Source organism: Protopterus annectens, chromosome 2.part2, assembly GCF_019279795.1.
Source record: "Protopterus annectens isolate FY-2018-M chromosome 2.part2, PAN1.0, whole genome shotgun sequence".
In the NCBI taxonomy this organism is placed as follows: domain Eukaryota; kingdom Metazoa; phylum Chordata; order Ceratodontiformes; family Protopteridae; genus Protopterus; species Protopterus annectens.
This window is the reverse complement of record NC_056730.1, coordinates 750,141,023-750,165,798: the sequence shown is the minus strand read 5'-3', so window position 1 is coordinate 750,165,798 and position 24,776 is coordinate 750,141,023. Positions and strand designations below refer to the sequence as shown.

The following is a 24,776-nucleotide window of genomic DNA, read 5'->3' as shown; positions in this document are numbered from 1 at the left end:
TCTGAAATAAATCGCTCATAGGGAAGGCAGTCTCTAACCTGTAGTCCAAATGGCTTCTTGGCCTCTTCCCATTATATTCATGTTCCCTCTTTAATTATTTGTCCCCAATACCTTGGTTCCTTTGCCAGGTTCCTCCTTTAAATTCTAGCCTCCTGTTGCTATTCTCTGTACTCATAATTGGAGTTATCCCTATAGGCAGAATCTCCTTTCTCTGCTCCTGTGTTGGTTTAGTTCTCAGAATACTTTCTGTTACTTTATGAATATAATATTTTGCATGGCTGTTGTTACTCTCCTTAAGGATCTACATCCAAAATCCCACTCTCTCCTTATTTCTTGAACTTCCCCCTCTGCTTTGTCACCATCTCTTTCTACTTTGAATTGTAGATTTCAGCTTGTATTACGTATAAGAAATTTAAGCTCTAAAATATCCCTTCAAATCAGGTAATCCCAAACCACCTTGTTCTATTGGAAGGATCAGCTTAACTCACTTGATTCTTGCCCTCTTTCCCTCCCGGATAAAATCCTTCATCTCTTTATTAACAACTATCCACAACTTCACCTCTGGTAGATAAAAATATCACTGACCTGCATATAAAACTAAAGGGTCTTAAAAACATTTTTACTGCTTGTATCTTGTTATTCTTATCCATTGAAACACAGCTTCTAGTTTCTCAGTTTTTGTATTGTCTTTTGTTTAGCCGCCTCCCATATACCGTTAGTTGCCACAACAGAGTCCTTTTTAATGCATACTCCTAAATAATTAATTTTATCATGTCCCATAATTATGGATATTGTTGAACTATTTAATATGTGGGTACACAGTTTACAGCTATAGCCTTTGTTTTATCTTCACTAATTTTATATTCCCCCCAAAAATGAAACCGTCACAGAATGTTCTACAACACTGAGCTGTCCTTTTCTGGTTTTATCAAGTACAAAATAATATAGTCTGCAAATAAAGCCAACGTTTCTTGATTACCATACAAATTATATCACTGAATTTCAGAATTCCTTTTTTTTGCCAATGGTTCTAAATATAATGCAAATAACAAGGGGAAAGAAGACACTTCTGTCTGATTCCTCTGTTCAGACACAACTCATAAGAGAGAAACCCTCCTACTTTGATTTTTGCCTCTGATCCTTCACACATCCTCCTAATTAAGCTTATCATCACATCAGGAAATACTAATGCTTATATTCCCCTAGTCATAAAATCCCAACTTACTCTGTTAAATGCTTTCTCTGCATCAAGACCCACCAGCTACAGTGATATTTTCTAATATTCTGCCTCCCTCTGGATCACCACTGTTCTATTCATTTTTTTCAAATGTTTGCCTCCCCTACACAAAATTACACTGATCTGTATCTATGAATTTTGGCCACACCTTTGCCATTCTTTTAGCCATTATAGACACTTTATAATCATGGTTTAAAGTTGAAATGGGCCTATATGAAGCTGGATCTGATAGGTCTATACCTTCTTTAGGTGATACAGCCACCACAGTTTTTTTCCCTAGAATGTTGGTGCTTCTCTTCTTTTAAAATAATGTTAACAAATCCTTCCAGATCTTTATCACTTTCTTTCCTCCTGGCTTCCAAACTTTCACCTGAATAGCATCTATTCCTAGAGACTTCCCTGCAGACTGGTTGCACATCACTGTTTTTATCTCATTTCCTCCTGTCTTAACTGTTTATTGTTGAGCCTCACCTACCACTAACCTTGGCATATTTAAGTCTTTCATAAATATTTCCATTTGTGCTTTTTCTCGACTTTTACATTTTTCTGCTTTATACACAGTTTCATAAAATTACTGAAATATCTCTTAATACCTCTACAGGATCTTTGGTTATTTATTTACTTATTTTTTTTTGTTACAGCTCCCTAATTTTGGCAACAACCCTTGCTACTTTTTCGATGCCTCAGTCGTTGTGCTAAATTCTTTTGTAATACTAAGAAGACCTTGAATAATGTATGAATACTCATGAATATTCATGAGTAAGTGAAGCTGATTTGTTAATTCAAACTATGTAAGATCGGCTTTTAATTGGTAAATTATATCAACTGTAAAGGAATTAAGGTATTTAAATGTCATTAGCACAACTTCCTAGTATCTGATGAAGTCCCACATAGTGAGACAAAAACGCAATTGGTATCTGTGTTAAAAGAGCGTTTATTATTTTTATCGTGTGGTTTGTGAAATAAATGGTGAATTTCATCTATTTGGCTGCCTGGAGATACTTTCGAGCACTTAGCATCACAATTATCGGTATTTGTTGGTGGTTTTCCTGTGGATGCTATCGCATTGCTACGGCTAAATGTTTTTGTGTTCTGAAGTTATCAAAAAACAGTTGCTTAACAGTAGTTTTTTTAAACTCATGCATACTATCCAAGTACCCTTATTTTGTCTTCAGCACTCTGCATTGGCACATCTTCTTATTCTGTGAGATTTTCCTTATTCTGCAATTCTTTAAGCTTTGCCAGACCCTCAAAATAATTCTTGTTACTTCTTAACTATATCAGTTTTTTTTTCTTTCTATCCTATTTTTAAACTCCAGTTTCATTTTATCCCGCTTAATAGCTATAACTTCTGAAGAACTTTCTGTCTTCCCTACTAACTTCCAAATAATTTCTATTACCCATTCCTTAAATTCCTCTCTTTTTAACAGATAGGTAGGGAAATGCCAGTGTCTCATTTTACTCCATTACCCTTCATTCTTATCTAAGTTATTACTGGTGCATGATCTAAAATAGTTATTGGATGTGTGTCAGAGCTCTCAATTAAATGCACATATATGCCTGAGAAATATAACTGCTGTCTAGTCTAGCCCAGTTAGTGCATCTTAGAGTATAATATGTAAATTATCTCCAAGTTCCTACTACTGAATTCATGTTTTCATACCAAATATTTTCAGAAATTTCATCAGAAATAAACCCTCTTTTGTTATACTTTCCCTTCTAGGCTCCCCAGATACATCCTTAATGTTGCAAATCAAATTCTAGTCCCCACCTATAAGTAATATTCCCTCCTGAAAGCTGATTATTTCAGCCAAATTTTTTTTAAGTTCCATAATAGCAGTTTTAGGTGGAATATAAATACATGCTGCATAATCCTCCTCCTTTGCCACCAGCCCCTTACTACCAGAAATCTATGATTAGTGTCATTTTTCCCTTTTCTATCACTATTGGAGTTCCTCTAGCAATTAGTATAAGTACTCCTCTTCTCCTTTGTCCCTGATATTCTGCTGAATATCCATCCTGAAATCCTTTCTTTATCAAATGCACATGCTTAGTTCTTTCCAAATGTGTCTCAAGTATCATTATTTGCACTCTACATTTCTTAATCTAATACAATGCAATACTTGTTTCATTTTGTTTATACCTGTGAAACCATTCACATTACAAGATAATACAGAAGGTGTCACCATTATAAAAACAGGTTATTATTCCCACAAATTGTATATGATAGCTTTTTTTAGATGTCTATTTCCAGCTTTTGCAATACATGCACCTGCTAATGTTTGTCAGGTTGATTGTTTATACAGTTGTTTCCTGTCCCCTCCATTTCAGCCTATGAACCTATGTCACATTCTACAAGGTTTTTTATTTTAATGAAAACCCTCAAAAAAAAAAAAAAAAACAAACAAGCACATCCCCAGAACAACCTCATAACCTATTAACTTAATACAAACACACAAAAAGTACAGTTGTGTAAAATCTTACCATAACAGTAGATGTCCTTCTCTTCACTGTTGCAATATTCTTTACATAAGGGATTCCCTGACAAGGGTAGCCCAACATCTGGCCAGTATACCAAAGCCTTAGGAATTTATAGACATCATATGTGACACAAATGCTTCCTGATCAAAGTACAGGGCATAAAAATGGTGTACAGACGTACATACCTCAGAAAAGCATCAGAAGAAACAATATTCCTATGAACTAGGAGGAACATGTGCATCCAGAAGGAGAAAAAATAAATAATTCCAGGCTAGGAAGACAGAAGGAATAGGGCACAGCAGAAGGGGGAGGAGGGAGGTAAAAAATACTGCAACAGTAAAGAGAAGGGCATCTACTATTATGGTAAAATTTTATACAACTGTGCAATGTCCTTCCATATCATTGTTCCAGTATTCTTTACATAAGGGAGAGTACAAAAGCTCAAGAAGAAATTTAGGAGGAGGAAGGCACACAGGAGCCCTCTAGAAAACCATGCAGGGCACTCTGGCAAAGCTAGCTCTTGCTCTGGAAACAACATCCAACTTGCAATGCTTAATGAATGCATGGACAGACGTCTAAGTAGCAGCCTCAAGGATGGAATTGGTATCCAGTTCTTTGAAAAAAGTACCAGAGAAAGCAAAGGCTTTAGTGGAATGAGACCTTTACAGATGTAGAAAGACATTTTCCATGAAAGGAATAACAAAAAGAAATGACTGTAGAGATACAGGAGGATATGGTTTACTTAGAAACAGCCAAACCTAGAGATGTGGGATGGAAAAAAATAAAAAGTTGCTCAGATTTGCAAATGGTACTAGTCTTATCCAAATAATATCTAAGCTGTCAATGCAAATCCAAAGCGTGAAGAACCTTCTCACAAGCAGACTGTTGAGAAGGAAAAATGGAGGACAAACTAGCAGACCGATTAAGAGACAACTCACTAACCAGTATGAACAGACACCCTATCCCTATATAAAACTAAGAAAGGAGGAACAGCCATAAGAGCCTGGAGTTCAGACAGACTCTTTCAGCTTCAGCTGAAGTAAGGGACAAAAGAAGATAGGCCTTCCAAGTACAGTGTTGCAAGCGAGCTGAAGATGCAGGCTCAGGAGCCTGAGTCAATTTTTCAAGCACAAATCTGAGGTCCTAGGAAGGTGGAATACCCCAGTAATATTATGGGGGTTATTAATGTTGTTTTGTTCGGACCATAAAATTCATTTCAACAATAACAGTAACAATAAGGAAGTAGGCAACTTTATGATGTATAGTTTTGTGACAACATAGAGTGTTAACTCAAATGATTTAAGAAACATCTTATATAAGAATTGGACATTGTTAGAAAGTGACTCTTTCATTAACAGGAAACTTCCCAAACCATCACAGATAAATTTTAGAAAAGGGAAAAACATCAAAACAATATTAGAAAGTAAAACTGAGTGCACAACTAGAAACCCAGGAATGACCAAGTGTGAAATGTGTAATTTTTGTAAGCACATTGACACGGGTAAAAGTTATTGGATTAAGGACAGGAAATACATTACTAAAAAGAAATTTAATTGCCTATCCAAGATGGTTGTTTACCTGGAAAAGTGTCAACAGTGTCCCGTGTTTTATATAGGGAAAACTATAAGAACTTTAAGAGAATGAGTGTACGAACACGTATATAGTATAAACAATAAAAAATGGCGAATGCACTTGCAAAACATATACTGGAGAAACCAGAACATACATTCAAGTTTCGTGTAATAGATCAAGTTTGCTCAGATGGTAGGGGAGGGCCTGACAACCTTATTCTAGAAATATTAGTACTGTTGTGGCAGTTTGCCTGTTGTTACCCAGGAATAAATGAAGTAAATTCTATCTTATGTATTTTAAAATTGAAAAACTTAAATAGGTGTAGTTGATTTTAGTAATACATGTGTTTTTGTATAGAATCAGGTAGAACAAATTAAATATCTTGGGTACTGTACTGAAAAGGTAAATGACTTAAAGTGTATTGCGAAAGACTGAAAGGATAATTTTAAAAGTTGACAGGTTACACCTGCATTAAGATTATGTATGTGATAGATTAATGAAGTATTTAAGTGGGGGGAGTGTTAAAGTCGATGTATCTGTATCTGAAGAAGTCTCTTTGATGTGGTAGAGACGAAAGGCGCCTAATTTGACTGTGCTTAGTTTTTATTTTATTTCATTCTACGGTGAATAAATCAGTTGGCATTTTTATGAAATAAGTGTTGTGTGGTTACTACGGAATATACTGACTGGATTGCAGTAGCAGCCATCATATGTTGACTTCGTAGTTGATGTGGTTTTGAAGTTTGCTCTACAGATACATTATACCAAATGTATAAGGTTACAATTTAAAACAGTATATATAAGGTTACAATCAAGTTAACATAGCAGATGTTTCAAAACATTTTACAGTACATTGCAGAAAAATATTTACAAAAATATAGCACAAGATATTCACATGAGGTAGACTGAAATTTTCCAGGTTTACAATTCCTGAGAATGGTTGCATAAGAATATTTATAACATAGGGGATGAATCCTGAATGAGCAGGTTGTCCAGGTAAAGAAAGATTTGAACCCCTCTGATCCTACAAAAGGTAATGACAGGAGCAAGTCATTTGGTGAATATCCTTAGGGCAGTAGAAATGCCAAAATGAAAGTAGAGAACTGAAAATGCAAGAAAGAAACACAGAAACATAAAATCTTTGTGAAAAGAGACATTTCAGAAACATTGCAAAGTACGTGTCAAACAGGACAAGCAAACATACTATACCGACAAGGCAAACATCAAAACAACCCAAAACTTTTTTGGTCATCATTAAATAAACTACTACACCCGGGCAAGACCACCACTCTCTCTACAAAAACAGATAACACAACAAACTCTATCCCCACACAATTTCCTACTTTATGCAATCAATATTCTCTCTCTCAGATGCTAATAGATCTGATCTTCCTCTCTCTAGCCTTGTCCAGCCAAAATCACCCGCAGCTCTTCAATTTTAGTCCAGTACCCACCTTGCTCATAATGAAGTTGCTCTTTAAAATAAAAACTACTTCCATAGCTGTAGACCATTGCTCCTTAAAATGAAAACTACTTCCGTAGTTGCAGACCAGCTACCATCAGACTACCTAAAAATGGATGGAGATGTCACAGCCTTCCCTGTGGCCATACCAATTAATAGGTCCATAGCAGAAAGATATGTCCCATCACTATGGAAAAATCCAACATCATACCACTACAGAAAGATGGCACATCTACACAGTTTAATAACTACAGACTAATAGTGATTTTCTACCTCCTCTCCAAAATATTACAGAAATGCATCCATATGCAGCTGATACGATGCCTAACCTAAAATAACCTGGTCTCAGAAACACAACATGGCTTTAGGCCCCAGTACAGCACCGCTACTGCTCTACTACATTTTACCAATACAATAAACCAAAGTAGAAACAATGGTCTGCTTGTGTCCACCATGTTCTTAGACTTGCCAAAGGCATTTAATACTATCTTGTACCAGCAACTGCTTATTTGACTCTCCTCAATAGGACTTTGGCAATACTCCTTGTCGTGGTTTCTTAGTTACCTATCAGGAAGGCAACAAAAGTACAGTTTTGTACCTACCATAAATGTAGATGTTCGAGTGCTCATACAGCTGCAGTCATTACAGATGGGTTATCCTGCCGTCAGGCGGGTCCTCGGTTGGCTGAATTCCAAAGTCTAGGTCCGGCGTCGATTGTCGTCGCTTCTTCCCTGACGTCAGTGCGCCAGGGGTATAAAAGAGGCAGCCGACGCCATTTTCTTCAGTTTTTCTTGCCCCAGATGTCAAGTGCCCCCAGAAGGAAGGCAAAACATAATATTATGCAAACATGCAACGTAGATAAATCAAAAAAACAGTAGTTGCAAGCAAATACACCATAAAAGAATACCCCAAATAGGTTATATGATAAAGGTGTTTGTCATAAGGCCTGTCCTAAGAGGGGATGGAGGGAGGGTAACCTGGACTGCAGCTGTATGAGCACTCGAACATCTACATTTATGGTAGGTACAAAACTGTACTATGTTCATCGTGCATACAGCTGCAGTCATTACAGATGGGTAGAATCCCAAATCTAAGTAAGGGTGGTAGGCACTAAGTGGAACTAGGAGGGGCTAGGATGCCCTGCAGGACTGCTGTGGCAAACCCGCTCTAGATTTTGAGTATAGTGGAAGGTGGTAGTGCTTGGAGAAAGTGTGCACTGAACTCCAAGTAGCTGCTTCCAAAATGTCCTTGGTAGGGACCCCCCTGAGGAAAGCTGCAGAGGTAGCTGCAGCCCTGGTGGAGTGGGATCTGATGTATACAGGCACAGATTTTCCATGAAATGAATAACAAAAGCGTATGCAGTGGGCTATCCATTTTGAAATTGTCTGTTTGGAAATAGCCTTTCCTTGAGCACCTGTAGCATAGGACACAAAGAGCTGCTCAGATTTCCTGAATGACTTTGTTCTGTCCAAGTAATAACGAAGTTGTCTGTGAATGTCCAAGGAATGTAGTAGTCTCTCCCCTTTGTTCTGTGGATTTGGATAAAAGGTAGGTAAATGAATAGTCTGATTCAAAGCTACACTGGATACTACCTTTGCCATGAAGGTAGGGTTGGTTCGTAAGGAAACTCTGTCCTGATGGAAAATGATGAATGGTTGCACAGCCATGAGGGCCTGTAGCTCCGAAACCCTGCGTGCTGAGGTAATAGCCAGAAGGAAGGCTGTTTTCCACGACAAGTATTGTAGCTCTGTTGAAGAAGCCAGCTCAAAGGGAGGCAGGGTCAGCTTTTCCAATACGAAGTTGAGGTCCCAAGCTGGGACTGGTGGTTTCCGTGGGGGTTTTATATTTTTTGCCCCTCTGAGAAACTGCCTTAATAGAGGATGTGAGAATAAAGGAGGATCTGTATTGTATTGTGCAGAAATGGCTGAAGCGTGGATCTTGATGGAGGAGAAGGAAAGGCCACTATTTAACATCTCAGCTAGGTACTGTAAAATTTGAGGTATGTTTATTACCCAAGAATTCTAGCCCTTTTCTTGATTCCAGGAACAAAATCGTTTCCATTTGGCGGAGTAGGCTTTTCTAGTAGAGGGTCTTCTGGCCTCCAAGATGACATCCTGCACCTCCTTGGAGAGGAGAGTCTGTTGGGAAATTAAGGTATTCTCCATGCAGCTAGATTTAGGGTTTTGAGCTGGCTGTGAAGGGTTTTGTAGTTGTGCTGGGACAACAGAAGAGGAACTAGAGGTAGGATCCATGGTGGTGAGTGTGTCAGGCTCTTTAGGAGAGGATACCAGTGCTGTTGTGGCCAGTCTGGAGCAATGAGAATCATTTGTGGCCTCTCTGCTCTGGCTTTTAATAGAACTTTGGTCAGTAGAGGAAGAGGCGGGAAGGCATAGACTGTCAATGTTGTCCAATTGAAAGAGAGAGCGTCCACTTTCCAGGCCTGTGGATGATAGGTCCTTGAACAGAATTTTTTCAACTGGTAATTTCTGTGGGTAGCAAATAGATCTATGTCTGGCTGTCCCCATGCCTGAGTTATCTTTGAGAAGACTTGAGGATGCAACTTCCATTCGTGTGGGTCTGTCATATTTCTGCTTAAGTTGTCTGCCAGTGTGTTTTCCTTCCCTGGCAGGAATTGTGCCTGTAGTTGAATTTGTAATTCCAGTGCGGTGTTCCACAGGGTCATGGCTTGCCTGCACAGGGGGTATGAATGAGTTCCCCCCTGTTTGTTTATGTACCACATGACTGTGGTGTTGTCTGTCCTTATCAATAGCTGGCCTGGATGGAGTAGGTCTTTGAAGGTCATAAGAGCATTTTGCACGGCTAGCATCTCCTTTTGGTTGATGTGTAGGTGCTTCTCTTTTTGGGACCATTTTCCCTGAATGCACTGATCTGCCATGTGTGCTCCCCAGGTGTAGTCTGAGGCATCCATGGTGATGATTTGAGTTGCTTGAGGTAAACAGAAAGGGAGACCTGTGTTTCTTTGGCATGCTTGAGCCCACCACAAAAATTCCTTTTGAAGGCATGGAATGAGTGGTATAATTGTTTCCAAGCTGTGGCTGTGTTGAGACCATAAGTTTTTTAGGTACCATTGTAGTTTCCTCATATGCAGCTTTGCACTTGGTATTAGTAGGGTGCAAGATGCCATGAATCCCAGAGCCTGCAGGACTTTCCTTGCAGTTAGTCTGGTGAAAGTTGCCATTTTGTTGAAGTATTGAGACAGTTGCCCTTGTTTGTCTGGCATGAGGTAGGCCATCTGGGTGGTTGTATTTAAGCTGGCACCCAGGAAAATTATCTGTTGAGAAGGTATTAGTCTTGATTTCTTTTTGTTCACTGTGTATCCCAGGTAGTTTAACAGTTTTATTACAAACGCCAGATGCTGCAAAAGAATGTCCTTGCTGTCCGCTTGGATCAGGCAGTCGTCCAGATATGGGTAGATTTGTATTCCTTGTTGTCTGCAGAAGGCAATTACTGATGCCAGGCATTTCGTAAACACTCTGGGCGCAGTAGATAAGCCAAAGGGCAATGCAGAGAATTGGTAATGGGTTGAACCTGCAAGACATCCGAGGTATCTTCTGCAATCTTGTCTGATAGGGACATGCAGGTATGCCTCCTTGAGGTCCAACGTTACCAGCCAAGACTCCTTGCCCAGCATGGGAAGAAGCTGCTGTAATGTGAGCATCTTGAATTTTGGCACCTGTAGATATGTGTTTAGGATGGATAGGTCTAAGATGGGTCTCCAATCTTTGTCCTTCCTTGGTACCAGAAATAGTCTGGAATAAAAACCTTGACCTTGTTCTTTTGCAGGTACCTCTTGTATTGCTTTCATATCCATGAGAGCGGAAATTTGTCTTTGTGTCTCTGCCCATTGATTTTGTGGCAGGTTTGGCAAGCCTCTCATTTTTGGAAGGGTGTGAAAGGGGAACCTGTAGCCTCTGTCTATAATGTCCAGAATCCATTTGTCTTTTGTAACAATGTGCCAGTTTTTTGAAAATAATGCCAGTTTTCTGCCCAAAGGAGCTGCCATTATAGCTTTGTTTGGCAGGCATAGGGGGAAGTCATTGTGTCTGTTTTCTAAATGACTGTGATCTATCTTCTCCACCTCTTGGGGTTGGTGCTTGCCACTGTCTAACTCTGTAAGATCCTTGAGGTTGTCCTCTACCCCTTGGGCGTCTGTATCTGCCCCTTTGAGGTCTGTCCGTGGCTGGAAAGGACCAATTTTTTGAAGGCCAGTTTCTGCTGAAGCATGGAGGTTGCACCTGCAAGAAATCATTCACTGTTTGCATAGATTTCGCTTTTTCCTCCATTTTCTTTAGTACCTTCTCAGCTTTAACACCAAACAATACATCTTTTTGAAGTGGTGCATCTAATAACTTTGCTTTGATGTGATCTGGTAAGGATTGCTCTTTGAGCCAAGCATGCCTACGTATGACAGACCCCGTGACAGCAGCTCTACATGAGGCCTCTAAAGCATCAAAACCACACTGCAAGGTATGTTTAACCACTTGCTCTGCTCCATGCAACAAATCCTGCAACTCTTTCAAATCTGGTTGTTCTGTTTGTGTCATTTTGCTTTTCAGCTGAGATAACAAAAACTGTTGGTACTTTAACATATGAAATTGACAGTTTAATGCCCTCATGGTTAAAGTGGCAGATGTATACACCTTTTTCCCCCACCTTTCTAATGCTCTGGAATCTCTCTCTGAAGGTAAAGGGTTTTTAGCAGTAGAGGCCTTTATTCCCTTGGGACCCTGTGAAATTGTTTCTGGGTCAGCAGTATGGCTTTTATAAAGGAACTGGTGAGAATCAGGAACCCGGTAATACCTGACTGGTTTAACAGGGGCTGGAGGTAAAGAATCTGGATTAAGATTGGCTTCTGCGTACACATCATCCAAAATATCTAAAACAGGAGGGATAGCCAGGGGCCTATGCTGGGGGAGCAGTAGAAATTCCCTAAGCCTTTTCTTGGAATCTGAGTAATCTTGACCTTCCCAGTGGAAATGCTCCCTCAATGTATGCAGGGTTTCCCCAAAAGGGTAGTCCTCAGGGGGGGAGACCGAGGGAATAGACTCCTCAGCATCAGAATCTTCAAAAGGGGAATAGGCATAGTCCTGGTCCTCAGAATGGTCTGAGGTAATAGAAGCCTGGTCTGAGGAAGGGTAGTCTTCCTCCAGTCTGGGTCTTTTGTCAGAGGGGGGTTGAGAACCCCTGATAAGAGTTATCAAATCCTCAGCCATTTTAAGCATCTGTTTTTTAGACATGGGGCCTTGAGAGGAGGTCTGAGGACCCTGTTTTTTAGTTTTCATGGCAGCTTTAGATTTAGTGAAGGATTTAATAGAGAAGGTGGTAGGCCTGAAGACGCCTTCAGAAATGGCAGGCCTCACTAAATTTTCAGTTTCCCTGCCAAGAGTGGCGTCGGTATCTGCAGTGGGAATGGAGACCGAGGAGCCTGCGACCTCGGGTACTGAAGTCACCGGTAAAATAGTTTCATCGGTAGTCAAGGGCTGTGTAGGCACCTCGCTGAGAACCGGTATCGGCCTAAGCGTGGTCTCAGTACTCGGTGCAGACCTCAGATGTCGGTCCTTATCTTTGCGTCTTTTGGTTAAATCTGGCGTCGGTGTATCCGACGACATGATATAATTAAATTTTTTGCCAAAATAATGAAGGGCGAACTCCGCCCGACGCTTAATAGTGTGCTTGTTGAACCTAGCACAAAAACGGCAGGCCGAGACGTCGTGGTCTGGCCCTAAGCAAGGTATACAGAAAGAGTGAAAATCCTTATGCGTTATTTGCTTCCCACAAGCAATGCAATTATTAACTTTGGCTGACATCGGTCTGAGGCAAGAAAAGTTTCCCCAACGGGGTACTTAGCTTTAAAGAAGACTTTGGCTGAAATACTTTCGTAAATCTCAGGATCTGGCCGACCGGCACTTGCGAACTGCTTCTGCTTCGGGCACCGCACGGCAAGAAAGACTGAAGAAAATGGCGTTGGCTGCCTCTTTTATACCCCTGGCGCACTGACGTTAGGGAAGAAGCGACGACAACCGACGCCGGACCTAGACTTTGGAATTCGGCCGACCGAGGACCCGCCTGACGGCAGGATAACCCATCTGAAATGACTGCAGCTGTATGCACGATGAACATCTGTTAAATGGCAACAAACCTACTCATCTTTTCAATCAGTTATGACAGGTGTCACTCAGGGCTCTATCCTGGGTCCTCTCCTGTTTAATATATCTAGTAATAACTTCCACACTTCCACTCACTGTGCTACTTTAGTTCAGTATGCAGATGACTCAACATTAATACGTGCAGCCTTAACAATACATAAGCTCCAAAACATTACCCAAAAATCATTTTCCTCTGTAGAAACCTGGTTCAATGAATCAAACCTTCTACTCAACCCCAAGAAAACTAAGTTAATGCTTTTTACCTCAAAAAGTTGCCAAAATCAAAAGTAATCTATTACCATAAAGTGAGGACATAATACTCTCATTGAAGCTGTACTCACAGTAAACTTCTAGGCGTTATAATATATATGACAATCTCAAATATGACCAGTAAATACTGCACACCATTAAATCTGCACACCAGAAACTAGGCTCCCTTTATAGGATCAAAAGATTTCTTACAAATACTGCAAGAAAAACTCTAGCTACCACCTTCCTATTGCCATCTCTCTTATACACCACTCTTATCCTAACAAACTTAAATAATACTCAGAGAAAGAAACTTGCCTCCTGCTACAATAAAATAGCTAAATTTGCCACCGATCTCCCTCATAGGATGGACTATTGTCATAGCTTAAAGCAATAAAACTGTCTTGAAATGCAGAACTACCTAACATATTCACAACTAACTACAGCACAGAAACTCATTCATCATCCAGAAAAATGCCCTGCACTACAAATGTTATTACTGCCCTACTGTCCAGCAAGGGATCTCCGTTCTAGTAACAAATTCTTACTCCTCACAAATAAGTCAAATAATGTTTAGGAGACTTGCTCTACTACCAGTATATTGCTAAACTATGGAATAGTATCCCCACATGAATAAAATTATCTGACAAACTCATAGTTTTAAACCAATGCTTAAACATCTTAACCATTCTGGTCATGCACATGCTCATCAGCAGGTTAAGACCTTGTGCTCACAGTACGATAACTCTTCAGATACTCTCCTTAAACAGAACACTCTCAACCTCTCACTGAAATGAAAAAAATTAAAGTTGTATACTCACCATAACTATGCATCTGTGTTGTCCATTTTCATTCTTCCTCAACGACTGGGTCTCTGATCTGACCTTGGATCCGACTTGGCTGTTTTCTTTTTAGACTCTTGGATCCAACTCTTGAGCTCCTCCCTTTACCCACAATGCCTCTTACCACTACATTACCCCAGATTGAGTTTGCTTACTGCTAAGTATGCCTTAGGGCATAAGTAACCATAATAACAATAAGAAACAGTCAGTGCTTCCAATGCACCTCAGCATGAAACTCTGAATGGATAAGGATAGGGGGAAGGAAGGAGGGAAGTTGAGGAAAAATGAAAATGGGCAATGCAGATGCATAGTTATGGTAAGTACATAACTTTAACATCTGATGTTGTCATTTTCATTCATTACTCAATGAATGGGACAGAGTCCCTGCCTACAATAATCCTGTGTGGCACTCATGGAAAGATATTCCAGAGAACCGCAGAACCAAAAACAGCTTTGCTCTTGGAGATGATATCTAACTTGCAATGAGCAATAAAAGTATAGGAATTGGACCAAGTGGCTGAAGCACAAATAGCATCAATGGAAGCCCTGGTCCAAAAACAGATGATGTAGCCATGGATCTAGTCGCATGAGCTTTTGGAGGTTTGGGTAAGGACAATCCTCTCAGAGAAAAGAGAAAGGAAATACAATCTGTTATCTATTTGACTAAAGTAACTTTGGATTCTGGTTTTCCCAACTGATTTTTGGAAAAGGCCACAAACAGTCTATCAGTTTTTCTAAAGTCTTTTGTTCAATGGAGGTAAAAACAAAGTTGTCTAGCTACATCTAAAAGACGGAGGATGGATTTGCCCTTATTCTCAAATTTTCCAAAGTAGACTGGCAATTTGATTACTTGATTTATATTTGACTCAGAGACAACTTTTGGCAAAAAGGAAGGGTTTTTGTATGTAAAGTCACTCTGTCTTTGTGAAAATCAAATAAGGTGATTTTGAAGAGAGTGCTGGGAGTTCAGAAACCCGCCTCGCAGATGTAATAGCAACAAGAAAAATAGTTTTCCAAGAGAGAAATTTTAGATCTGACTTAGCCGAAGGCTCCAAAGGGTGGTAAATTACAGTTTGTAATGGAACATTAAGATCTCAAGGTGGGGTAGGGTCCTTAATTGGAGATCTAAGCAGCAGGATATCCTTAAGGAATGCCTTCAATATTTTAGAAGAAAGTATGTCCTTTGTGGTAATCAGAAATGGCTGCCAGCTGAACTTTTACAGTAGAGAAACTGGCACCAACTTGAAAGACTGAAGCAAGAAATTCTAACACAACAGAAACTGGTGTGGCAAAAAGTTCCAGCTTTCTCTGTTCTGACTAATAGGAAAATCTCTTCCATTTACTTATACATTTTTCTCATAGAAGGTTTCTGGGATGAAAATAAGATTTGACAAACTGGAGAGGAAAGCCTGGACTGTGTAGCTATCATTGGAATTGGAGAAACCATTCAGTCAACTTGAGGCCTTGAATGTCTGGATGAATCATTCCCAATGGATGTGATTGTAGATCTGAACTGGGGTCTAGTGTCCAAGGCGGACACAGGAATGGGAACCACACCTACTAAGGCCAGAAAAGGGCAATGAGGATTACCTTGTTCTTCAATTGTTGTGCTTTCTGGAGAAATGTGGCTATCAAGGAGAGGGTAGGATAAGCATAGAGGAGACCAGACGGCCAAGCGTGGACTAGAGCATCTCTCAGTGACTCCACTGAGGGGGAATTAGGGCAAAGAACCTGCTGCACTTTTTGTTGAAGGCAGAGGCAAAAAGCTTGCAGCAAGTTTGACCTCCTTGATGAAAAATCATTTCCATCACTGCATGATTGAGAGACCACATGTGCAGCATCAGGATGGTTCTGCTGAACTTGTCAGCTAAAACGCTGGATTTCCCCTGTATGTGCATTGCTACAAGAAAGCGGTTGGAAGAGATCTTCTACTGTCAGACTCTCATTGCTTCTCGGCAAAGAGGTAAGCTCTGGCTCCTCCTGTTTGTTGATGTACCAGACGACTGACATATTGTCTGTCTGGACAGCAATTGGTCCTAGAGGGAGAGAGGTCCGAAAGACCTGCAACACTAATAGGACTGCTCTGATCTCTAAAACACTGATATGCCGATTGGTCTGTTCTGGGGACTATGTGCTTTGAACAGTCCAGCCTAAGAAATGCACCGCCCACCCCAATTGGGAGGCATCTGTAGTCAAAGTGGTCTTTGGGGGAGGAGGGATAAAGGGACGTTCCCGACAAACCTCGTTAGACTGCATCCACCAAAGTAGGGAGTCTCTGCATAGGATGTTTCAAAGGGTGCCGAAGCATCGACCACTGTACTGCCAGGGTCCACTGAAGTACTCTCATGTGAAGACGAACTATAAGTAGGAGGGTGATCGCTGCAGCCACTGAACCTAAGGCTTGAAGAACCAATCTTGCTGGAAGACAGGGATGGTCTAGATTCTGTCTGACATGCAATCTTAGGGTATGAACTCTGCTTTGGAGTACAAATGCGAACTGACTGACATTGTTCAGGTGAACTCCTATAAACTCAAAGACTTGAACTGGCTAAAGATGGGACTCAGAAAGATTGCCTGTGATCCTTAGGAATGAACACAACTGGAGTAAGTTATCCCTGGCCTTCTCTTGTAGATGCTTGGTTGGTTCAGAAAGGAGCCAGTCATCTAAATACGAAAACACTCTGAATCTCTGCAGTCTGACATGAGATGCCACCACTGCCATGCATTTGGTGAACACCCTGGGGACTGTGGTGAGGCCAAAGAACAGGGTTCTGAATTGGTAATGACCGTCTCCCAGCCAAAAGTGCAGATAGCTTCGAGAGTGCCTGTTTATTCTGATGTGACAGTATGCATCATGAAGATATGTAGAGCACAACCAGTCATCCCTCTGTAGAAGAGTCAGAATGGACTGAACAGTGACCATCCGGAACTTGGAGTTCTTCACAAACTGATTTAGATGACTGAGACCCAAAATAGGTCTCAGGTCCTCTGTTTTCTTTGGCACTAAAAAGATCTTGAGTAAATTCTGAATACTGATTGTTCTGGTGGGACCTCTTAGATGACTCCTTTTTCTAGCAGTTACTGAATTTCTAGAGCTGCCAACAATGAAATATTTTTTGGATATGATCCTTTGCACCCACAAATCTTTTGTGATGACTGTCCAGGCATTTAGGTGCAAGGACAAGTAACCCAGACTGCCTCCAGAGAAGAACAGTCGGGCATCCTTTCAGAAGTACTAAAAGGGCCTATCCAAGTAAGAGACTCGGGACCCTTGGTTCTGGGGACCCCCTCTGCCACTAGGATGGTGTATTCCATTGTTATTTCCCTCTCTGGCTATGGGAGAAAAATTCCCACGTGAATCTTGAAAAGGTTCTTGAGATTTTTGGAATCACATTTTCTTACCATCATGTTGATTCCTGGAAAAGGATCTCTTGCAAGGTAGAGAAATGGATTCCAACAACAGACAAGGTCTTTCCATCTTGCTCATTGTGGGAAAGTGTATCTTTAGCTGTGGGCCCAAACAGGGTAGTTACATCAAAGGGAGCACTGTTGAATGAGGATTTAAAAGGCTCCGCAAAATCACACAATCTCATCCAGGCATGTCTTCTAATGGCTTCCTCTGCTGACATGGACCCCGAGGTAGACTTAGAAAGTTCCTTTATCAAGTTCCTCTGTAACCTAGTAAAGTGTGTTAGGTAGTTAAGCGACTGCAAGGCAAAGGTTGCTGAAGCGTAAATGCTCTTTCAATATCTGTCCAATGCCCTAGACTCACAGTCAGGAGGATGGATACTGGATCTCTGCTCGGCTAGTTCCTTTTTGGTGGCTGCTGCAACAACCATAGCATCTACAGGGATCCCTTTACTCCAAAACTGCCTGTCTTTAGGGGCTCTAAGGATCTTGTCTGGTCAACAGGGGATAGGATGTACAATGTCCAGTTCCTTCCAAGCCTGGTGGGAGACAAGATCTATAAGGTCATCTGCTAGGGGTTAACCCAAGGTACAGATGGGCCAGAACTGAAAGCTTCTAGGAGCACTGACTCCTCTTGGGAAGGGCTTTGGGAGGATCAACCACCTTTTTGGTGCAGGATCTCTAAAATGTCTCCAAAGGAGTCATCCTCTGGTGGTGACCTTGGGGACCCTTTCCCCTCATCAAGATCAGTGTCTTCAGTCAAAGATTCCTGAGGGAAATCTAAGAGCCTCCTCTTATGCATTCTCTTCTGAGAAATCTCTTCAGTGGGATGCTCTGGAGAGGTATTAGAAAAAATGGGAAGTTCCTGAATAGGAACTGCCTAGAAGCTCTTATGGGCTGGCTGTCCCAGTGAAGTAGGGTGATGCGGCTTAGAGCTCAAATCTGATGGAGGAATGGGGATAGGATCCAAGGACATGGGACTCAAAGAAGCCCTCGGATGGGAAAAAGCCCTCTCCACTATCTCGAAGGCAGAGTGACCAGGAGAAGTAGAAACCACACTCACCAGAGCCAAAGCTCTTGGTTCAGCTGATTCTCCGCCCCTACCGAATCTCCTGAGGAGGGTGTAGGATCTGAGCTGTCCAGTGCCAAGGCTCCAATGGGAAGCGACAGCTCAGAAAATCTTGGAGTTAAAGTTCTTCCCCTGGACCCTGCACTGACGCTTCAACTCCTAGACTCATCCTGCTCAATGGGGATCGGGGCTGAATGTGTCAGGGAAACAGTTGTAGTCAAAGAAGGAGGCAGTATCTTCGGAGAGTCAAACAAGCCCTAGGATGGGAAAAAGCCCTCCCCACTACCTCAAAGACAGAGTGACCAGGAGAAGTAGAAACCAAACTCACCAGAGCCAAAGCTCTTGGTTCAGCTGATTCTCCACCCCTACCGAATCTCCTCTCTGAGGAGGGAGTTGGATCTGAGCTGCCCAGTGCCAAGGCTCCAATAAAAAGTGACAGTTTCGAAAACCTTAGAGTCAAAGTCATTCCCCTGGACCCTGCACCGACACTTCAACTCCTAGACTCATCCTGCTCAATGGGGATCGAGGCTGAATGTGTCAGGGAAAGTGTCGTAGTCAAAGAAGAAGGCAGTATCTTCGGAGAGTCAAAGAAGCCCTTGGATGGGAAAAAGCCTTCCCCACTACCTCGAAGACAGAGTGACCAGGAGAAGTAGAAACCAAACTCACCAGAGCCAATGCTCTTGGTTCAGCTGATTCTCCACCCCTACCAAATCTCCTCTCTGAGGAGGGAGTTGGATCTGAGCTGTCCAGTCCCAAGGCTCCAAGTGGAAGCAACAGCTCTGAAAACCTTAGAGTTGAAGTTGTTCACCTGGACCCGGTGCCTACACTTCAGCTCCGAGACTCATCCTGCTCAATGGGGATCGGGGCCGAATGGGTCAGGGGAAACAGTCGGAGTCAAAGAAGAAGGTAGTATCTTCAGATCTGAGACTTTGACTCTCAGCGCTCTCAGATCTGATGGCTCCGAAACTACAGGCTGGATTGGAGAAGGAGTCACAACTGGGTGCGAAGATTGTTGAATCTCATGGCTCCGATGGGAGACTGAGCCAGTAAATCCCCCATCTGGATCTGTGCTGTTAGGAATTTCCTCATAATCCTGTCCACATATACCTCGGTAACATTTCGGGAGCACCTGATCGAGGAAGACGAGGGAGTATGAACTGGAGGGAGTATGAGACCACTTTCTAGTAGTCTCCTGTAAAAAGAGAGATCTAAGCCTAGGAGACAATGGCTCCGGAGAAAAATTGGGACTCCGGATCCAAAGAGATTTAGAGACTATGACTGTCTGATCCAAGGGTGTCAGCTTATGCATTTTAACTTTAGGAGGTGGCTCCAAGATTGGAACAGATCTTGGAGATTGTGCAGCAGAGTGCTTCCTATGCTTCCTGGGCTCCAAAGATTTCTGCTTTTTGTAGGGGGTTTGAGCCCCTGGAGTAGAAGCTGTGGAAGAAGCAGCAGCAGGCAAAAGACTCTTCAGGACCATCTTATTATGTCTGTTATTGATAGCCCTCGAGTTAAATCCAGCACAGATTTTTACAACGCACTTTTAAATGGGAAAGGTCTAAATGATAAATGCACTCCCTGTGGGCATCAGAATTAGGTATCTTAAACTCACATGAACTGCACTTTTTAAAACTGGTAGGCTTCTTAGCCATACTAACAATCACCAATAAACAATAAACCAGATACTAATACCTAATATAATTTTTTTAAACAGATAGAAAGTTTACCAACAATGGTAACAAAGATTACCTTAGAAAGTAAGGTAAAGAAAGGCCGATACCAACTATGGTAAAAAGAACTACTTTTAAAAAGGTAGAGAAAAAGGAATAGAAAAACTACCAGAAGGAGTCAGGAGAGGAAGGGCTATCTAAAGAAATGATATACTAAAATGAAAAGGAGATAAATTGTATTTTTTTTTTACTCGCAAAATCTATCAAAGGCAACCCAGAGCTCGAGAGAATGTAATCCCAGCCAAATCATTAGAGCGGCAAATAAGATCTGAGGTAATGTAGCAAAGGGGCATTATGGGTAAAGGGAGGCTCTCAAGAGTTGGATCCAAGAATCTAAAAAGAAAACGAATGAGACAGATCCAAGACTCATTCACTGAGGAATGAATGAAAATGACATCAGATCAATTTTTATACATAACTGCTGCCTGTACAATCTACTATGTTGCATGTGGGCTTTCGCTTTTGCAGCTTCTACCTCTGTAAAATCTTAAAATGTATAAATGTAACTATTGTATGTGTATAAATATAAATAGAAATGTAACTGCTCTGTGTTTAACTGGAACTTCTTATAATGCAATGTAAGCAAATGGAGTTTTTCTTCCTAGCCCTCCACTGAAAATGGGCATTACCCAATCAGACTTTCCCAGTAAACAAAGACAAATAAATAAAGGGGATGAATGGGGATGTGAAGACAGGCATCCTTGAGGTTCAGGAATACTAGGAAAGCCTGGGTCTCCAGGTGCCATCCTTCCTAACCAGAAATATCCTGGAATACAACCCATTGTCTTCCAGGGTAGGGGGCACAACGTGGATGTTGCCCTAAGCCAAAAGGTCCTGAAGCAGTTCTGGAAGGAAATGAAGCTGTTCCTGAGGAGGATGAGGGGTGCCCAGAAAAGGTGGAAGGGATTTTCTCACCATGAAATATACCTTGGCGGATGATGGACAGAGCCCAAGAGTCTGGAGTGACCCTTAACCAATTGGGAAGGGACACAGAAAGATGAAGTGATAAGGGAACTTGGCCCAGGAAAAAGAGAAGCAAAATGTCAGATAGCACCTGGTTTGTCTTGAAAAGGAGGCTTCTGAGAAGTAGCAGTCTGAGTAGACTTAGCAGTTGTACACACCTAGAACCTTTCTTACCTTTGGGAGGATGGTGGGGTTGTCTGCATAACAAAGCAGATTTGGATGGATAATGCCTCTTGAATTTAGGGACAGGAGAGAAAAAATATGTTTCAATTCCTGAAAAGCCTTGCCTTTATCCTGGAGGGTTTTAAGAAGCTCAGCAGCAACAGCAGAACCAGAAAGGATCTTATTATCAACAGGAGCAGGCAACAATTTAGCCTTAATATCATCAGGTAAGGGCTGAAGATGAAGCCAAGAGTAATGTCTCAAAATAGAACCAAAGGCAGCTGCCCTAGAGGAAGCAGCAGCTGCATTATAACTACAAGTAATACAGTGGTAAGCCACTTGAGAAGTAGAACCCAGCAGAGAAAGAGCTGTGACATTCCCTTCTGAATCAGGGATGTCAGAGAGTGACTAAGAAGCTTGAGAAAGAAAGGCTAAAAATACTTGGTTATATGTGTCTGGTAATTAAAAGCCTGAAAAGCCAAACTGGCAGCGCAGCAGTATATACCTTTTTGCCCAAACGTTCCATAGCTCTACTGTCGTTGTCTGAAGGAAGTAGTTTAGTAGATGGCAAAAGCAAAAAAGGTCTGTCAGAAGAGACAGACACTACAGAAGGATCAGCAGAAGGACATCTGAACAAGAACTTTAAATCATCAGGCACCTTGTAAAACCTATCAGGTTTCTTAAGAGCTGGAGTACGAGAATCAGGGGCCACAGAGGCTGCTGGAAAGATATCTAAAAGGGCAGCCAAAACTGGAAGGACAGCAGAGGGTTTAGGAGACTCCATTTGGAGGAGTTCATATTACTTCTTTTGAATATCAGCAACCTGAGAACAGCCCCATTTGAAATATTCCATCATCTGAGAAATAGTGTCCCCAAAGGAGAGATCTTCTAAGGGAGAGTCTGGACTAATAGACTCTTCCTCCTCAGAATCATAATCAAAGGGAAAAGGGATTTGAGAGGAATATGCCAAAGACTCTTCCCCAGAATCTAAATCCCATTCAGAGGACTCCTGTTCCCTGGGCCTCTTGACAGGAGCAGATAATCAAGGAGGAACAGGCATAGAAACTCCTTGAGAAGGCTTTAAGGTCATTAAGGCATTAAACAACCCCTGGGTAAAATCCTGCCATTCATGTTGGGGATCTTTAGCAACAGGGGAAATATGCTTTTTTTGTTGTTGTTTTTTCTCCTGAGGAGTGTCTGCCCTAAAAACTGTAGAAATTTCAGACCCTTGCCAACACTCAAGCAACGTAGTAGGAATCTCCTCCCAAACTAGGATTTGTGGTATCCCCCTCAGTCTATCAGAGATAATCAACCAAATTCCCCCCTCAACATCTGAAGTGGACATCTACAGAGCTTCCAAGGATGTGTGAGAAGTCAGATCCATGCCAGCCTCCAACAGGGTCACAGCAGAGGAATTCAAGACAACAATCAGGTGATGCTCTGGGATTTCACCAGCCTTGAGAGAGATGTCCACGACAGGTGGGACAGCAGCCAAATCAGACTTGAGTTTTTTGGCCTTTTTCTTGGCACATAGCTGACCTTCAGGATGGGAAGATTCTGCCATAGCACCTTCAGCCAAAAATTTAAGACATTGTTTCTCTAGATAAATTGACAAGGAGGAGAGACAACTATGTAGGGTCTTATGGATAAACATCTGGCAGACAGAACACTGTGTACGGTCGTGAGAAGCCCCAAACAGAAGAGTCACTGCTCGTGACAATCTTTATGAGAAATCTGCTTTCTCACACTGACGTTTTCCCTTTCTGGATGACATGTATACCTACCAAAATAAAAGTAGAAAACAATAAGAAGAAATCCCAATGGTGTACTTATCTTAAACACAGCTTGGCAACCAGCAGCAGAGAAGGAGCATTCAGACTTATGACCAATGATGGCTTTCAGACTGGTGGCAAAGAAGTTCGGAGGTATGTACATCCATACATCACCTTTATGCTTATGCCTTGAGTGGACAGCATATGTGTGATGTATGACATCTATAAATTCATGGATGGATATTGGGCTACCCTTGGCAGGGAATCCATTATGTAAAGAATACAACAGTGATATGAAAGGACATCTATGTACATATTCAAATAAAGAAGTTTAACCTTCCTAAAAAAGAGCAATTGCCTCAAGTAGACAGCTGCACACACACACAGACACACATACACACACACACACACACACACACACACACATACACACAGGCATTATCTTACCTAAAGTTAAGGGTATTCATGCTCAGATACATATTTCTACTGCCTGTGCTCCTACTTACACCAACTGCTGTCTGTTCTTGTTTTATCTTTATTCCCTTCCCAAATGTGAAAAACAACTTTATGCCTTCAGGAAAACATTAACTTTTAGCCTCAAAGAAACCAGTGCTCTGGCTTTTTTATTGTTCTACAATCAGCTTGTTTCCATGGAAACATAGGATAAAATGTAGTCCTCAGCTACAGGCCTCTAAAGTCACACTTAATATTCATTGCTAAACAGAAACTTTTCATTACATTAAGTGTTGTCTTATTTATATGTTTCCACTTAAAACTTGTCATTAGATTAAGCTAAGTGTCTTAATCCATACATTTGTCTGTGCAAAAGTTAAAATACATCAGGTCTAGATATCCTATGATCTGTGTACTTTCACACTCCATCCCCCACCTCAACTACCTAAGATTACAGCCTATGAACATAAACATGCTTTTGTTCAGCCTGTTTTTCTCTTTTTGCATTGTAATCCCTACATTTCTTAATACTAAAAAAAGAAAGAAAAAGAAAAAGTTATCTGTTAACTTTAGTATCTTTATCACATACAATATCTTAGAATGCTTCATTATATAACTTGCAATTTATATCAAAAGATTTATAGAAATACTGTTAAGAACATAAATTTTACTTACAGTTACATTTTTCCTTCCTCTTCCTTTTCCCCTTAGTGTCCTTCCAAACATTAATGACATGAAGTGGGACAAAAGCCTTTTTATTCCCCACAAGTTTAAGTCAACAAAAGTCCATTTTCCACTTTGTCTTGTACAGCCATATTTTACATATTTGACTGATGCTTTGTAATCTCATATTTATTCACTAATTTCCATGTTGCTAGTCTTCTGCCTGCTCATCTACATCTCCTAACTCCAAACTCAGGTTCAGTTCCAAAGTATACCTGATTCTTTTTTTCTTTCTCCCAAGCATTTTTCTTTGAAACACTGAAAAACATTTCACTGGTAAAGTCTCTCTATAAGCTTTATTATCAGAAGAATGAGTAGCAGAGTCCAATCCTGCTTGATGGCTCATTTTATGTTGAACAAGCTTTTGTATTTGCTCCTTATTCTGTTGTGCATAAGAAAGTGACTGATTCTCCAGAAAAAAAATATTCTGAAGACAGCTGGATATAGCAGCTTGAATATCACATCTGCCTCTCAACATTCCCTGAT

At 41.1% G+C, this 24,776-nt stretch overlaps 1 protein-coding gene across 1 annotated transcript in view; it reads right to left on the bottom strand.

The window, feature by feature from the left end:
* The window catches only part of FAM172A (family with sequence similarity 172 member A), a 2,873,056-nt gene that overhangs the window by 370,632 nt on the left and 2,477,648 nt on the right, over nt 1-24,776 (bottom strand). The gene's annotated exons all lie outside the window — the stretch shown is intronic.